The 14,176-nt window shown below is 54.8% G+C and overlaps 1 pseudogene; it reads right to left on the reverse strand.

The window, feature by feature from the left end:
* Positions 1-11,026: 11,026 nt before the first annotated feature.
* On the reverse strand, positions 11,027-13,226 carry LOC133053503 (testis-specific Y-encoded protein 1-like; annotated as a pseudogene).
* Between the last annotated feature and the right edge of the window lie 950 nt (positions 13,227-14,176).

Raw genomic sequence — 14,176 nt, forward strand, 5'->3', positions numbered from 1 at the left:
TGCTGTGTGTGCCCCAAGGAATGCTGTCTCTTTGTCTCCGACTCAATAAATGGTACTGTGGTCCTCTGCTATTCTCTGGACACTAGCAATCAGAAGAGACGCTTAACCTTGGAGTGAAGTCAAGCCCTTCTCCTCAATGAGTCGCACCCACGGAGATGAGATGGTTCTGGGCCACAGGGTCGGAGAGTGCTCTCTCAAACTGGAAAGCACACGGTGGGTGGTCACTGCTGAAGCACAGAAGGGACAGACGACCCTCCTTCCCTCTCTGGGCAGACATGAATGCTGCACAGGACTCTGGTGGCACGGCCACACCTTGCGCAGAGGGAGAAACGTGTCACAGTCTATTGGCATGACGGAATTCCCTGAAGCATGCTGGAATGCCTACCAGTGAGAAGCTAAGGACACCACCATGCTGAGTTTCATGACACACCAGTGCCGGAGGCCTGCACGATGGCCCATTTACCCTATGCAGGCCCTTTCAAAGAGGTTCTGTTCTCCAGGTGAGAACACATCCCAGCCTACCAAGTGGCCCTGAAGCTGTGAGGCTGCTACCAACAAAACGACCCAGCTAAGCCATCTTACCTATAGTCCTCATATGCGGTATCTGTGTTCTGCAAATTGTACAAAGAGAGATGTCTCACACTCGATGATTCTGCACGTAGCAGGTGCTTATGCTCCAGGGTCGATGTATCTCCAAAACCTTACACAAAAGGCAAGGGGTGCTGATGCTCCTGGCCAGGACATGGAAAGAATGCCCAGCACTTAAGATGGATGCCAAGGCCCTCGTAGCTGTTTGTGCAAACGGCTGTAGGCTCAACCACCGCAGCTTCTGTGCTGGGATTGCAGCCCAATCTGTGTCTCGGCTCGGCTGCACTCACCGACCATGCCCAGGTGATTTCTTCCTGCCTCTCCTTTCTGCCAGAGGTCTGGGATGCAGGCGTCTATTTCCATGTAGAACTGGCTAACTCAGTGAGATCATAGGGCATGATTCCCTGGCTTCACTGCTTCTGCTGGCCAGAGTTTATGTTCCCTTCATGTTTCAGATGTCCTTTCTTGCGTCACCTAGCTCGGTGTCTTCCGACTGCTCACCCTCACAAGTGTTCTTGTAGGCGCTTCTGTGCACGAATATGCACACATGTCCACACTCACATCCCTGAGAGGAGACTTACACATGTGTGGAGGTACAGGCTTTCTTGTCCAGAAATATGGATTTTGGTAAGCACCCGACATGCTTTGTGCATGTTATTTTCCTTCACTTGCTGGTTGATCCTGTCAGCTTGCACTTCTATCTTATTGATGTGTGCTCAATGTTGACAAAATCTTGGCATTGTTCATGACAGGGACAGACCTGCAGAGAGTCTGGCAGGCCTGGAAGTGCTCGGTATGGACAGCTGAGTGAGTTGTGCCTGTGTTCCACATTCTCCCATAACATCGTGCAGGTTCACAATACCAGTCATGTTGGCATGATTCCATTACTTGTGCTTTGCTTCAGGGAACCAGAAAACAAGGGCCTTTGGGCTCAGCTGACTTGGAGAACTGCATTCTCCGTGTGCACGTCTCTACATCATGCCTTGTCAAGTCTGTGCCCCATTGCATGCCTAAACCCATTAAGGCCCACAGCATTCTGGCTGTGGGCCCCTCTCCTCCTTTTCTTGGAACTTTCTGTGTGCACCTGACTACTGTGCCCCCAGCGCTCCCTCCCTGTAGCTGGAAAAGTCCAACGAGATGCCCAAGGCTCCAACAGCCCCAAGAGACTGTGGCAAGCCGGGAATGATACAATGTCATGAAGAAGTTGCACATGCATCTACAGGGTCTCTTCCAGTAGAAGGCATGGGATCTGAGGCCAGAAAGGGAAGGTGGCACCCCTAGAACTAGTCCCTTCAGTTTACTATTACCCAGACCCACGGAGTCCCTGAACAGATGATGCCCTGGCAAACTGGCCCTTTTAGGCCAAGAGCTCATGTCCTTCTTGGGCAGAAAGCACCATTTCTATCTCAAGTGCAGCCAGAGGGCTTGATCTCACCCAAGCCCTCAATAATTTGATAAATGCCAAGCCTTTATTTCAGTTGCTCTCACGAGGCCCAGGTAGGACTCTGGAAAGACAGGCATCCATGCTTGCCGACCTAGCCAACGTGCCAAGGAAGGCAGTCCCAAGCTGTGCCCAGTGACAAAGAACACGGACACCTGGAAAGTAGGATCCGTCTTAGTCTCGCATGGTGCAGATCCCCTAAGACCAAATCGGAGATTCTGCTCCAGCGAGACTGCCAGAATCCACCCTCAATTTCAGACTGTCAGCTTTGCCACGCTGGCATTACAGCCAAGGGCAAGACCCCAGAGGAGGGAAGGGATTCACGTCAGGGGGCTCAGCACGAACCTTGAGGTGTCTTTTGGCAAGACCATGGAAAACCAGCAGGCTCTGAGAGGACCCCAGGGCCCTCCTTGTCTCCCACTGTCTCAAGGTACCTTGGGACAAGCAGCCAGCCCACCATCTTTGCGTCCTCCCACTTTCCTGCCTCACAGGCACACTCGGCAGAGGGACACACATGTACACCCCACACATGTGCTCTCCTCGCATTTCTGCACTTCCAGGGAGGTTGCAAGTGCCTGGCGGCATGCCACGCTCACACCCTGTGCCTGCTAGGTTGCCTGGGGTTTCACACGGACAGCCTACCTCAGCACAGCTGACACGTAGTGTTCGATCATGCCAGTGTGTGCTCCTTCGGGAGGGAGCGTGCTGCCTGACAGGCTGATCCTTGGCAGCACGGACCCAGGACTTCTCCCATGTATTTTCTCACGTATGTGGAACAAGGCTCCAGGGCAGCAGGCTCTCTGTGACTCCTCCTCCTCCGGGTCTCTGCCCTTCTCTACAGGACCTTAGCCTCCTCACCACCACAGGTCCTGCCATAGCCACGTCCAACATTTCCATCAGCTGGCCCACTCTGCCACAGACTCAGGGGTACACAGGCAGTGGTTTCAAAGCCCAGCCACACCTGATTTGCCCTGGACGAATCCTCTGACAACCCAAACCTCGACCTGGTCCAAATACACAATATAACACGGTAGAAAATGTGAACATGTTTTCTTTTTCGGTCTAGTTGCACACAAGGTGTCCATGCTCTGAATTATCAATGGCCCTCCATTCCTCCTTCCCACCATGGATAGGATCACTGCAGAGATACTTTGAACAACAACCCTCATTCTGGGGACGCCTCATGACTTTTCTTCTCGTCGCTTGGCAGTTCATCTCCTGACACCTTCATCTGTGCGTCTGCCCTGAGCCAGGAACACACACACACACACACAGACCCACATTAACACATGTGACACAAGACCACATGTGTATATACACACACACTCGACATGTGGACCCAAACACAAACAGGGAACACAGCTCTGTCAGTAGCTGAAGATGCCCGTTCCCAGCAATGTGGGAAATGGCATCAGTAGGCACCATGTCCTTGCCTTGGGGCCCGCTGCCCACCTCGTCCCGCAGCTCTTCCGTATTTTCCGAAGCCGGCCTGAAACCGGTCCCAGCATGTCCTGCATGGTGGCGGTGAGACGGCAAGTGGTGGATGTGGAAATTCACAGACGACCCCAAAGTCAGCACCTAAGTACACTGGAATCCCAGAGAGGACACCCTCTAGTCATAGGCTATCCCAGGAGCAGAGGCGGGAGGCAAGGACCCAGAAAATCTCAAACTTTCTGAGCAGCAGAAGGCCGGGGATAGCGCAATTGACCAAAGGGTGATTCTGACAAACAGACGTCATTCACCCTGCCTCGAGCAGAATCACCGAGGTTTCTGGCATTGCAACCACAGCTGCTTGGAGGGAGACTTCCTTCACTCACGGCCACACCGAGTCCCCACGCCTCCAGTCTCAGCACGTCACCTGCTACGTGCATGACCCAATCCCAGGCTCCGCAGCCAGCCCGCATGAGCCTCAGGATTCCATTGTGGGAAAGGACAGGGCCTCTGCCTCTAAACGGATGTCCCCTCAAGGTCCCCCTGCAGACCCGCTCACCACCTTTGTTTCTGTCAGCTACCTCTCGTGGCACAAATTTCCTCCCTGGGGTAGTACTTCAGGGGATCGTCCCACGCGTCCTGGCCAATGATCTGATGGCAATAAGAGCAAGGTCAGCCCGGGGCTGACCAGGCCCCTAAGCCTCCCGTGAGAAGCCAAGAGCTCCAACATCAATCGCCAACTGTGCGCAGGCCCAAACCAAACGCACCTCAGCAATCCTGTTCGATTCTGGGCAGTTGTGGCCTGACTGCCAATTGAGAAATTTCAGGCTCCTGGTGTCCAGCCTGCGGCTGGGTGCTCCCAGTTCAAAGTCCCAGAACCAGTGGACTGGTGTGGAATGACGTGCCCTATACCCTGTAGAAAGACAGGGAGAAAGGGGCAGATGCGGCAGGAGAAACGTCCACCCACACCCCAAACCCCGGCCACCTTGCATACCCACACTCACCACCGTGGGAGCCACGTTTACCAGTGATGTCAGGGTAACATTCCTTATCAATCACCGTGTGCCAGAAGTACGGGTTGTCCCGAAAGGAGAAGATCAGCTTGCAGCGGGACCTTGGATGGCTCTGCACTTGCACCTGCCAGCACAGGGAGGAAGGAAAAGGTGCAAGCATCGAGGGGCCTCTGCTTGCCTCCCAGGCGGGCCTTAACAGCCTCCATGACGCCTCTGTAAAGTCTCACAGTACAGGCCCATGAATAACACCATCCCCCACCTCCCTGTCAAGTGCCCTACCGACCCATCCTCAGCCTCCCTCTCTGACCTTGAAGTCAATCATGTACCTTAGAAAATCTTCATCCTGGGCGCTGATTATGATTGACACTTGAGGGTTGTTCATAATCTGCTTTGGGTCAAGGAGACATTCAGGTCACATGCCGGGCCAAAAAGAGCCTGGGGCAACAGCTCTAGTCTGGCCTGGAGAAGGACACTGGAACAAGCATCTGCAAGGATGCTTGGCACTCGCGCTTGCACGGCCACGACTCTCTCCTTCAGACCAAGCCTTACCACCAGACCTGCTCATGGCTCTGGGTTTCCTGTGCTGTTTTGCAGGTCAGGTGGTCTGCAACCCAAAAGCAGGGGTGATTTCTCACCTCTGCTGCGCGCCTCCTGGCCAGTGTTTGCTGGGTAGTGGCATGTCACTGGTAACATGGTTAGGACTTGCAGTCCTTGTGATTATTGAATCTGAAGGAAACTGGGGTGTGTGTGTGTTTATATGTGTGTCTGAATGTGTGTGTGTGTGTGTGAGAGACGTCCACGTCTGAGCTATTTCCGGTGATCATCCACATTTACAACAATAAATGTTTGCAGTTGCTGCTCTAGTGTACTCTCTCTGGTCATCCTGACCTAGAGGCCCTGGGTACTGATTCTACTCAGACGGAGGCCTGAAGGGGAAACCACGAGTCATGGCTTTGACACTTACAGGTGTGGCTCTGACCAGATACTCCTCGGCTGTGCCTTTGGAACCTGCCAATACCCAGGAACACACTTCTGTCAATGGCCTGCAGGACCCTTCCTCTACCCTCGCCACACACCTTCACCCCCCACTCCTGCACATGCTGCTGCTTTTGCTCCACTTCCTCCTCCTCTTCCTGACAGGCAAACAGCTAGTTGCCGCAGGAAGGATACAGCTTTGGCCCAGAAGCCGGGGATGCCCTGCAGTATGGTGCTTCTCCGAACCAAGTGACGCATCCTTCTCACATGGTTCATTCGCATGAAGCGAACGGAGGCCCGGCAGTTTTCGTCACGCAGGGATCTCACTTCCAACTACAGGGTGGTCAGTGCCTGTAGCACATTTGGCGCCGGCTGCTCACTCGGGCCTCCAGGTCTTTCCAGGCCCTGCTTCTCCAGTGTCTTCTCCTTCAGATCCTGGGAGGATCCCTGATCCCGCTCCTAATCTGCCACAACCTCCACCTCCTCCATAACGTCTTCCGCCAGCAGCTGGCACACTCGCCCAATTCCCGCCTCGTCTCGTCCACCAGTCCCCCTCCGACCCCGCTGTCCTCCACCGCCTACACCACATAAAGGGTGACCTCTTCAACTGCTGTGCTACCTGGTGGCTCCAAAGTCCCATCTGTGCATGGCATGGCAATGGCAGGCCACCTGGCCACTGCCCCCTGAGCACCCGGGCTCCCAGCTAAGAAGGTCCGGAGTCCCGGGACGCTCCCACCTTCCTCTGGCCCCCTCTCAGGCTCCTCTGGGACATGGCTGTGACCCCGAGCTGGGGCAGATGCAAAGGGACCGGACATAATATCACAGCAAGTGGTGCGCAATGGCGGCCCAGGTGTAACCGGATGTGGCTCGCTACCACTTTGGGGTGGGGTGAGATCGGAATGGGCAGCACTTTGGGCCTGGTGTGTGCGGGTGTCCTGAGGTTGAAGAAAGGGCTTCCAGAAAGGCCAGGAGAGGGTGCCCGGAGATCAGCCCAACACGCGAGACCCCTAGGCTGTGAGACAGGCTCAGGTTGCTGGGTCAAATCGAGACCAATGGCAGAGAGGGTAGTGGGCGGCACCCTGAGGGAAACGCCCCTAGACCAGAGGGTGGCTTCCTCTCTTCTTTGGCTCCAGGGCAGAGACGTGGCCACACTCGGCTTCAGGGAGGGCAGGGCTATTGCATCTGGCGTTCCTGAAGGCGCTGGCATTGAATTGGCCTCTGGAATTTCAAGCCATGTGTACTCGCTCTGTAATCCAAAGAGCACACTGCTGTGTCCCATGGGACGGCCCATCCCTGGGAGCTCTCCCTGAGTGTCTAAATGTTAGGCAGGGGCACAAAGTGGCTGGATACTTTCCTCCCAGGGATAGGAGCCTGCTGCTGTCTGGATGGTCGGGGGGTGTGTACAAACCTCAACGTTTGCAACAATTGACCTCCACTCTTCTGGGGCACAAGAGCAATACGGCAGAGATCTCTGTTTGTCTCTGCTTCACGCCTATCACTGTTTCTGGCGATCCTGCTGTGTGTGCCCCAAGGAATGCTGTCTCTTTGTCTCCGACTCAATAAATGGTACTGTGGTCCTCTGCTATTCTCTGGACACCAGCGATCAGAAGAGACGCTTAACCTTGGAGTGAAGTCAAGCCCTTCTCCTCAATGAGTCGCACCCACGGCAGATGAGATGGTTCTGGGCCACAGGGTCGGAGAGTGCTCTCTCAAACTGGAAAGCACACGGTGGGTGGTCACTGCTGAAGCACAGAAGGGACAGACGACCCTCCTTCCCTCTCTGGGCAGACATGAATGCTGCACAGGACTCTGGTGGCACGGCCACACCTTGCGCAGAGGGAGAAACGTGTCACAGTCTATTGGCATGACGGAATTCCCTGAAGCATGCTGGAATGCCTACCAGTGAGAAGCTAAGGACACCACCATGCTGAGTTTCATGACACACCAGTGCCGGAGGCCTGCACGATGGCCCATTTACCCTATGCAGGCCCTTTCAAAGAGGTTCTGTTCTCCAGGTGAGAACACATCCCAGCCTACCAAGTGGCCCTGAAGCTGTGAGGCTGCTACCAACAAAACGACCCAGCTAAGCCATCTTACCTATAGTCCTCATATGCGGTATCTGTGTTCTGCAAATTGTACAAAGAGAGATGTCTCACACTCGATGATTCTGCACGTAGCAGGTGCTTATGCTCCAGGGTCGATGTATCTCCAAAACCTTACACAAAAGGCAAGGGGTGCTCATGCTCCTGGCCAGGACATGGAAAGAATGCCCAGCACTTAAGATGGATGCCAAGGCCCTCGTAGCTGTTTGTGCAAAGGGCTGTAGGCTCAACCACCGCAGCTTCTGTGCTGGGATTGCAGCCCAATCTGTGTCTCGGCTCGGCTGCACTCACCGACCATGCCCAGGTGATTTCTTCCTGCCTCTCCTTTCTGCCAGAGGTCTGGGATGCAGGCGTCTATTTCCATGTAGAACTGGCTAACTCAGTGAGATCATAGGGCATGATTCCCTGGCTTCACTGCTTCTGCTGGCCAGAGTTTATGTTCCCTTCATGTTTCAGATGTCCTTTCTTGCGTCACCTAGCTCGGTGTCTTCCGACTGCTCACCCTCACAAGTGTTCTTGTAGGCGCTTCTGTGCACGAATATGCACACATGTCCACACTCACATCCCTGAGAGGAGACTTACACATGTGTGGAGGTACAGGCTTTCTTGTCCAGAAATATGGATTTTGGTAAGCACCCGACATGCTTTGTCCATGTTATTTTCCTTCACTTGCTGGTTGATCCTGTCAGCTTGCACTTCTATCTTATTGATGTGTGCTCAATGTTGACAAAATCTTGGCATTGTTCATGACAGGGACAGACCTGCAGAGAGTCTGGCAGGCCTGGAAGTGCTCGGTATGGACAGCTGAGTGAGTTGTGCCTGTGTTCCACATTCTCCCATAACATCGTGCAGGTTCACAATACCAGTCATGTTGGCATGATTCCATTACTTGTGCTTTGCTTCAGGGAACCAGAAAACAAGGGCCTTTGGGCTCAGCTGACTTGGAGAACTGCATTCTCCGTGTGCACGTCTCTACATCATGCCTTGTCAAGTCTGTGCCCCATTGCATGCCTAAACCCATTAAGGCCCACAGCATTCTGGCTGTGGGCCCCTCTCCTCCTTTTCTTGGAACTTTCTGTGTGCACCTGACTACTGTGCCCCCAGCGCTCCCTCCCTGTAGCTGGAAAAGTCCAACGAGATGCCCAAGGCTCCAACAGCCCCAAGAGACTGTGGCAAGCCGGGAATGATACAATGTCATGAAGAAGTTGCACATGCATCTACAGGGTCTCTTCCAGTAGAAGGCATGGGATCTGAGGCCAGAAAGGGAAGGTGGCACCCCTAGAACTAGTCCCTTCAGTTTACTATTACCCAGACCCACGGAGTCCCTGAACAGATGATGCCCTGGCAAACTGGCCCTTTTAGGCCAAGAGCTCATGTCCTTCTTGGGCAGAAAGCACCATTTCTATCTCAAGTGCAGCCAGAGGGCTTGATCTCACCCAAGCCCTCAATAATTTGATAAATGCCAAGCCTTTATTTCAGTTGCTCTCACGAGGCCCAGGTAGGACTCTGGAAAGACAGGCATCCATGCTTGCCGACCTAGCCAACGTGCCAAGGAAGGCAGTCCCAAGCTGTGCCCAGTGACAAAGAACACGGACACCTGGAAAGTAGGATCCGTCTTAGTCTCGCATGGTGCAGATCCCCTAAGACCAAATCGGAGATTCTGCTCCAGCGAGACTGCCAGAATCCACCCTCAATTTCAGACTGTCAGCTTTGCCACACTGGCATTACAGCCAAGGGCAAGACCCCAGAGGAGGGAAGGGATTCACGTCAGGGGGCTCAGCACGAACCTTGAGGTGTCTTTTGGCAAGACCATGGAAAACCAGCAGGCTCTGAGAGGACCCCAGGGCCCTCCTTGTCTCCCACTGTCTCAAGGTACCTTGGGACAAGCAGCCAGCCCACCATCTTTGCGTCCTCCCACTTTCCTGCCTCACAGGCACACTCGGCAGAGGGACACACATGTACACCCCACACATGTGCTCTCCTCGCATTTCTGCACTTCCAGGGAGGTTGCAAGTGCCTGGCGGCATGCCACGCTCACACCCTGTGCCTGCTAGGTTGCCTGGGGTTTCACACGGACAGCCTACCTCAGCACAGCTGACACGTAGTGTTCGATCATGCCAGTGTGTGCTCCTTCGGGAGGGAGCGTGCTGCCTGACAGGCTGATCCTTGGCAGCACGGACCCAGGACTTCTCCCATGTATTTTCTCACGTATGTGGAACAAGGTTCCAGGGCAGCAGGCTCTCTGTGACTCCTCCTCCTCCGGGTCTCTGCCCTTCTCTACAGGACCTTAGCCTCCTCACCACCACAGGTCCTGCCATAGCCACGTCCAACATTTCCATCAGCTGGCCCACTCTGCCACAGACTCAGGGGTACACAGGCAGTGGTTTCAAAGCCCAGCCACACCTGATTTGCCCTGGACGAATCCTCTGACAACCCAAACCTCGACCTGGTCCAAATACACAATATAACACGGTAGAAAATGTGAACATGTTTTCTTTTTCGGTCTAGTTGCACACAAGGTGTCCATGCTCTGAATTATCAATGGCCCTCCATTCCTCCTTCCCACCATGGATAGGATCACTGCAGAGATACTTTGAACAACAACCCTCATTCTGGGGACGCCTCATGACTTTTCTTCTCGTTGCTTGGCAGTTCATCTCCTGACACCTTCATCTGTGCGTCTGCCCTGAGCCAGGAACACACACACACACACACAGACCCACATTAACACATGTGACACAAGACCACATGTGTATATACACACACACTCGACATGTGGACCCAAACACAAACAGGGAACACAGCTCTGTCAGTAGCTGAAGATGCCCGTTCCCAGCAATGTGGGAAATGGCATCAGTAGGCACCATGTCCTTGCCTTGGGGCCCGCTGCCCACCTCGTCCCGCAGCTCTTCCGTATTTTCCGAAGCCGGCCTGAAACCGGTCCCAGCATGTCCTGCATGGTGGCGGTGAGACGGCAAGTGGTGGATGTGGAAATTCACAGACGACCCCAAAGTCAGCACCTAAGTACACTGGAATCCCAGAGAGGACACCCTCTAGTCATAGGCTATCCCAGGAGCAGAGGCGGGAGGCAAGGACCCAGAAAATCTCAAACTTTCTGAGCAGCAGAAGGCCGGGGATAGCGCAATTGACCAAAGGGTGATTCTGACAAACAGACGTCATTCACCCTGCCTCGAGCAGAATCACCGAGGTTTCTGGCATTGCAACCACAGCTGCTTGGAGGGAGACTTCCTTCACTCACGGCCACACCGAGTCCCCACGCCTCCAGTCTCAGCACGTCACCTGCTACGTGCATGACCCAATCCCAGGCTCCGCAGCCAGCCCGCATGAGCCTCAGGATTCCATTGTGGGAAAGGACAGGGCCTCTGCCTCTAAACGGATGTCCCCTCAAGGTCCCCCTGCAGACCCGCTCACCACCTTTGTTTCTGTCAGCTACCTCTCGTGGCACAAATTTCCTCCCTGGGGTAGTACTTCAGGGGATCGTCCCACGCGTCCTGGCCAATGATCTGATGGCAATAAGAGCAAGGTCAGCCCGGGGCTGACCAGGCCCCTAAGCCTCCCGTGAGAAGCCAAGAGCTCCAACATCAATCGCCAACTGTGCGCAGGCCCAAACCAAACGCACCTCAGCAATCCTGTTCGATTCTGGGCAGTTGTGGCCTGACTGCCAATTGAGAAATTTCAGGCTCCTGGTGTCCAGCCTGCGGCTGGGTGCTCCCCGTTCAAAGTCCCAGAACCAGTGGACTGGTGTGGAATGACGTGCCCTATACCCTGTAGAAAGACAGGGAGAAAGGGGCAGATGCGGCAGGAGAAACGTCCACCCACACCCCAAACCCCGGCCACCTTGCATACCCACACTCACCACCGTGGGAGCCACGTTTACCAGTGATGTCAGGGTAACATTCCTTATCAATCACCGTGTGCCAGAAGTACGGGTTGTCCCGAAAGGAGAAGATCAGCTTGCAGCGGGACCTTGGATGGCTCTGCACTTGCACCTGCCAGCACAGGGAGGAAGGAAAAGGTGCAAGCATCGAGGGGCCTCTGCTTGCCTCCCAGGCGGGCCTTAACAGCCTCCATGACGCCTCTGTAAAGTCTCACAGTACAGGCCCATGAATAACACCATCCCCCACCTCCCTGTCAAGTGCCCTACCGACCCATCCACAGCCTCCCTCTCTGACCTTGAAGTCAATCATGTACCTTAGAAAATCTTCATCCTGGGCGCTGATTATGATTGACACTTGAGGGTTGTTCATAATCTGCTTTGGGTCAAGGAGACATTCAGGTCACATGCCGGGCCAAAAAGAGCCTGGGGCAACAGCTCTAGTCTGGCCTGGAGAAGGACACTGGAACAAGCATCTGCAAGGATGCTTGGCACTCGCGCTTGCACGGCCACGACTCTCTCCTTCAGACCAAGCCTTACCACCAGACCTGCTCATGGCTCTGGGTTTCCTGTGCTGTTTTGCAGGTCAGGTGGTCTGCAACCCAAAAGCAGGGGTGATTTCTCACCTCTGCTGCGCGCCTCCTGGCCAGTGTTTGCTGGGTAGTGGCATGTCACTGGTAACATGGTTAGGACTTGCAGTCCTTGTGATTATTGAATCTGAAGGAAACTGGGGTGTGTGTGTGTTTATATGTGTGTCTGAATGTGTGTGTGTGTGTGTGAGAGACGTCCACGTCTGAGCTATTTCCGGTGATCATCCACATTTACAACAATAAATGTTTGCAGTTGCTGCTCTAGTGTACTCTCTCTGGTCATCCTGACCTAGAGGCCCTGGGTACTGATTCTACTCAGACGGAGGCCTGAAGGGGAAACCACGAGTCATGGCTTTGACACTTACAGGTGTGGCTCTGACCAGATACTCCTCGGCTGTGCCTTTGGAACCTGCCAATACCCAGGAACACACTTCTGTCAATGGCCTGCAGGACCCTTCCTCTACCCTCGCCACACACCTTCACCCCCCACTCCTGCACATGCTGCTGCTTTTGCTCCACTTCCTCCTCCTCTTCCTGACAGGCAAACAGCTAGTTGCCGCAGGAAGGATACAGCTTTGGCCCAGAAGCCGGGGATGCCCTGCAGTATGGTGCTTCTCCGAACCAAGTGACGCATCCTTCTCACATGGTTCATTCGCATGAAGCGAACGGAGGCCCGGCAGTTTTCGTCACGCAGGGATCTCACTTCCAACTGCAGGGTGGTCAGTGCCTGTAGCACATTTGGCGCCGGCTGCTCACTCGGGCCTCCAGGTCTTTCCAGGCCCTGCTTCTCCAGTGTCTTCTCCTTCAGATCCTGGGAGGATCCCTGATCCCGCTCCTAATCTGCCACAACCTCCACCTCCTCCATAACGTCTTCCGCCAGCAGCTGGCACACTCGCCCAATTCCCGCCTCGTCTCGTCCACCAGTCCCCCTCCGACCCCGCTGTCCTCCACCGCCTACACCACATAAAGGGTGACCTCTTCAACTGCTGTGCTACCTGGTGGCTCCAAAGTCCCATCTGTGCATGGCATGGCAATGGCAGGCCACCTGGCCACTGCCCCCTGAGCACCCGGGCTCCCAGCTAATAAGGTCCGGAGTCCCGGGACGCTCCCACCTTCCTCTGGCCCCCTCTCAGGCTCCTCTGGGACATGGCTGTGACCCCGAGCTGGGGCAGATGCAAAGGGACCGGACATAATATCACAGCAAGTGGTGCGCAATGGCGGCCCAGGTGTAACCGGATGTGGCTCGCTACCACTTTGGGGTGGGGTGAGATCGGAATGGGCAGCACTTTGGGCCTGGTGTGTGCGGGTGTCCTGAGGTTGAAGAAAGGGCTTCCAGAAAGGCCAGGAGAGGGTGCCCGGAGATCAGCCCAACACGCGAGACCCCTAGGCTGTGAGACAGGCTCAGGTTGCTGGGTCAAATCGAGACCAATGGCAGAGAGGGTAGTGGGCGGCACCCTGAGGGAAACGCCCCTAGACCAGAGGGTGGCTTCCTCTCTTCTTTGGCTCCAGGGCAGAGACGTGGCCACACTCGGCTTCAGGGAGGGCAGGGCTATTGCATCTGGCGTTCCTGAAGGCGCTGGCATTGAATTGGCCTCTGGAATTTCAAGCCATGTGTACTCGCTCTGTAATCCAAAGAGCACACTGCTGTGTCCCATGGGACGGCCCATCCCTGGGAGCTCTCCCTGAGTGTCTAAATGTTAGGCAGGGGCACAAAGTGGCTGGATACTTTCCTCCCAGGGATAGGAGCCTGCTGCTGTCTGGATGGTCGGGGGGTGTGTACAAACCTCAACGTTTGCAACAATTGACCTCCACTCTTCTGGGGCACAAGAGCAATACGGCAGAGATCTCTGTTTGTCTCTGCTTCACGCCTATCACTGTTTCTGGCGATCCTGCTGTGTGTGCCCCAAGGAATGCTGTCTCTTTGTCTCCGACTCAATAAATGGTACTGTGGTCCTCTGCTATTCTCTGGACACCAGCGATCAGAAGAGACGCTTAACCTTGGAGTGAAGTCAAGCCCTTCTCCTCAATGAGTCGCACCCACGGCAGATGAGATGGTTCTGGGCCACAGGGTCGGAGAGTGCTCTCTCAAACTGGAAAGCACACGGTGGGTGGTCACTGCTGAAGCACAGAAGGGACAGACG

The sequence above is a fragment of the Dama dama genome, chromosome Y (assembly GCF_033118175.1).
Source record: "Dama dama isolate Ldn47 chromosome Y, ASM3311817v1, whole genome shotgun sequence".
NCBI classification, from domain to species: Eukaryota; Metazoa; Chordata; class Mammalia; order Artiodactyla; family Cervidae; genus Dama; species Dama dama.